The sequence below is a fragment of the Solanum dulcamara genome, chromosome 1 (genome assembly GCF_947179165.1).
Source record: "Solanum dulcamara chromosome 1, daSolDulc1.2, whole genome shotgun sequence".
Classification (NCBI taxonomy): domain Eukaryota; kingdom Viridiplantae; phylum Streptophyta; class Magnoliopsida; order Solanales; family Solanaceae; genus Solanum; species Solanum dulcamara.
This window is the reverse complement of record NC_077237.1, coordinates 29,019,013-29,023,180: the sequence shown is the minus strand read 5'-3', so window position 1 is coordinate 29,023,180 and position 4,168 is coordinate 29,019,013. Positions and strand designations below refer to the sequence as shown.

The 4,168-nt window shown below is 30.8% G+C and overlaps 1 long non-coding RNA gene across 1 annotated transcript; it reads right to left on the bottom strand.

Moving 5' to 3' along the window:
• LOC129887710 (uncharacterized) lies at positions 1–1,397 on the bottom strand. The gene is made up of 2 exons (XR_008766458.1): positions 1,231–1,397; positions 1–257 (listed from the first exon to the last, which is right to left on the bottom strand). It is a non-coding gene; the product is annotated as an uncharacterized LOC129887710 (long non-coding RNA).
• Positions 1,398–4,168: the final 2,771 nt, after the last annotated feature.

Sequence of the window (4,168 nt, the reverse complement as noted above, 5' to 3'; positions counted from 1 at the left end):
AAGGAAAAATAGATAATTCTTAGAAGAAGTAGTTTCTAAGGAGAACTACTCCAATTACATCATCAGACTCTGTCTATGAAGCCTCTAATACTCTTAGATGGTGCCAATGACATGTCTATGGCTACCTCAAAAGAAACATCACACTCAACAATAATAAAAGGATAAGGAGTTCCTTCGAATACAAGAAGGACTCACCAAATAGCTGAAAAGAAATGATCTTCAACGATGCGCCTGTTGAGGATCTCTAACACCTGTATCTGCATCATAAAACGATGCAGGTCGAATGACGTCAGTACGTGGAATGTACGAGTATGTAAAATGGCAGGAAGGTAAGGACAGATATCAAGAAACTCCTCTCAAGAAAACTCAGCTCAGAACTCAACATCATCTCAACATGAATATGTAATGCAAGTTTAAAATACAATAATAAAAATAATAGTAATAAGCAATGCTTACTCAGTTGGGAGTTTCTCTAACCGACAACCATCACTTATGAGCTAGCGATGATACAACGAAGCGATGTCGTTGCCACATCCATCCAATACCTTGCCAGGGTAAAGGACATCACCATCTTGGATCCATTCATCAAAGTCCTCTTTTTGGGACTTAAGAGGCATAACCTCCATCCTACGCTGGCTACGTAGTTCTGGGGTTTGAGTCAATTAAACTCTTACCCAACTCGGTGCTCAATACTACTCCCAAAATATGTGCTCATATTAAACTCATCATCTAGTCTCATTGGACTTTAATTTAAATCATCAAACTCATCTCATTTCATGTTCATCAATCATTATACTTCCAAAAACATCATTTACATCTTATCAAAACATCTTGCTCAAAATATCATTTTCTCAAATTCATTCAAATTCAACTCTTTTACTCTTTCAAAACTCAATAAAATACATATATAGTATTAATTCATATAACTCTCTTTTTATCAATAAAAATAATAAAAAGCCAACATCTTTACTCAAAACATATGTAAAAATATTCATGAACATCAAATCAATTAGAATTCATGGGAAAGTAGCCATGAACAATAATTCCAATAATATGAGAGATAACAATAATAATAATATTAATGCATAAATATATCAAACTCAATAGAAGAAGAATTAATTAATCTAGAATTCAAGATTTGAATAAAACTCAACTATAACTCAATTATAATAAATTTAAATATTGGGCGCATGGACGAACTCAATCCAATGCTATGAAAGCCTTACATACCTTAAATCCGAAGGTTTACTCTGAATTGGAATACTCTTGGATCCCTAGCCTTTTCTTCTCGCCGGAGCGTTTTTTGTACTATCCGGAGTATAAGAATAACCGGAGTAGTATTTTTATACTACTAAAACTAAAACTATATTTGAGAAGAAGTATATAGAGAGAAGAAATGCTTAGGAAAGCTTGATGAATAAAATGAGGAAATAAGGTGGGTATTTATAGGTGGGAAAGAGGGACCTAACAATAAATAAAATAATTATAAAGAAAAATCTGAAAATTTAATGGAATATATTGATGTCATGGATGATGTTAAATGGAGGACAATTTATGTCATGCATGATGTCAAATGCATCTAGATGTTTCCATGGTAGGTAAGATGAGTTCTTTTTTAACAGAATACTCATTTTCGAAGCTACGTTTGAATAAGATAAATTCCTTATTAGGATTTGGTTTCTTCATAAGAATTGTAGATATGGAAGTCTAGTTTCATATCGTTCAAGAATCAACCAATTTGGAGCAACCTACAGTGAGATATGAATTTTCTTCTATCAACACTCAATTCCGTCACAGCACTATATCTTGCAAAGATTAATTTATTTGACCTACTTATACTCCGAATTTGAAGTTATGTTCTTCATGAAAGTTGTAGGTAAGGATGTTGTGATTATCCAGAAATTTGAATCACCTAATTTGGACCAAACTATGAAAAGTTATGCCCAAAATACAAAGGCTGTATTATTTTTGTCGAGAATTGAAATACCGACATACAACATTTTAGGGGTTGTTACAATAATATTATTTGATATATCCCTTCCTCTAATAATAGGTAAATCTTGATGGTATTCTTTGAGAAATATTTCTAGTTTATAGCAATATTTTCCTGATCCGTTGTCTATATAGGCAGCAAAATATTATGCTTTATAATCTTTATACGTTATTCCTATAGGTATATATATTATATTGGCTTGTCATTTTGATATGAATATTATTTTAATATCGTAAGTAATATTTATACCTTGATCAAGTATATTATATGGCTTTACACTATCTAGAAAAGTAGTTCCTAACAAGATTTCTAAAGTATCATTGTTTTCTTCTAGTTCAACTAGTAATCTTATAGGTATGGTGTTATCTTTGCATTTTAAAATGGTTTCTATCATGTTTGCTATTTCATGTCTTTTTTTGTTTAAATCAGTATAAAGATGTTTATCTTTTAATTTATACTGTTGGAGATGGTTACACAGTCTAAGGCTAATGTAATTTTCACTAGTACCTGTATCTAATAGGATGTTGATGGGAACAAATTTTATACCATTAAAATAATCTCTCTTTATCTTATAATTTTTTATTTCATCATTTTTTGCATCTAGGATAGGTCATGTAAATCTTTTTGATTGCCTTTTTCTTATTAACGCAGTAGGGTTTATGACTCGAGTTTCATCAAAAGATTATCAAGACGTTGAATTTTGTTGGTTATACAAGGGTTTAGGTTGTAGGATTTTTTCTTATTTCATAAAAGACTCATCCCATAAATTTTTAATGGGTACTTTGCACTATTTGATAATTATGGTTATTTAATTGAGGGGTAAATTTAAATAACTAATTTAATTAGTGGGCTAAGTTGATAATTTATTTAATACTCTCTACCAATTATTAAAATAAAAGGAAAGGGTTTATGAATTGTAATACATAAAGATTAGAAACAAAAGAAGAGAAGAGTGGTTCTCATTTGTGCTATGGACGAACATCGAACTTCATATCAGATAAAGGACTAACTAGTATCTAAAGTTATAACTTCGTGTATATAAACAAGTGGATAGATGGAAAAAAAAATTTACTATATTAATTGAATTGGAAAGAAAACAAATAAATATGGGCATGTTGGAATTATGTGATTCTGTTGTAGCGTCCTAGTGGCCATCATTTATTAATGATGACCAATGATTGGGTAGTAAAGGGTTGAAATGATTAGAGGAGTATAGGGTGACTTAATTGTCTTCTACAAATTGTAGTTTAGCGATAAGGTATTAATTTGTATTTAGCCTTATTATTTCTTTCTTTCCAGATCCTTTGTATAATGATCACACTATAAATTTAAATTTTGATAAATTGAGATATGTAATTAGATAATAGGTGTATTATATTATATGAATACCTTTAGAGTTATGATATTGGAGGAATTGAGACTTAATCCTAGGCTTGAGTTTTAGAGAATTGATTATAGAGTTGGGTTTGTTGTGAAGTCTAGGATAAACATATAAATAATATTGGTGTCTACGGACTAGTTTACTTATAAATATTATATATTTGAGAGATTGGAAATGGTCTGAGGCATTGAAGAAAGGAGGGACACTAGTGAATTATCTTTCTTGACTTCGGTTCTTCGGTTGAGGTAGGTTATGATTTTAATTTATATTATAGATAGACTCTTAATAGTGATTGGTAGTCATTTATTAGTGCATGAAGTTTACTATGCATTTAATTATTGTGGTTTGGATGATTGGTATGTTCTTGTAATTTGTCTGAAATTCCAAGACCGTGAAATCCATAATCTTGAACTTGCCCTATCAAAAATGGTGCCTTGAATAAAGAAGGCTTGATAAAATATTGTTAATGAAGTGGAATGTAATCATAAAGATTGATAAATTAATTATATTTCGATCGGGTGTCATGTTCCGACTTGGTATATTTGGATCGAATGTCACATTCTGACACGGTATATTTGGATTGGATGTCACATTCCGATATGGTATATTTGGATCGGATGTCACATTCTGACACGGTAATATTAAAGGAAAACAAATTAAAATGACTTAATACTATCCAATCTCCAATAACTCATTTTCCAAAAGAGTGTGATATGGAGACTTGAGTCCTCATGTGTGATCTTGATATTGTTGACTGGTTATATAATTACTCATTGGTTGCCACCCGTTAAGTG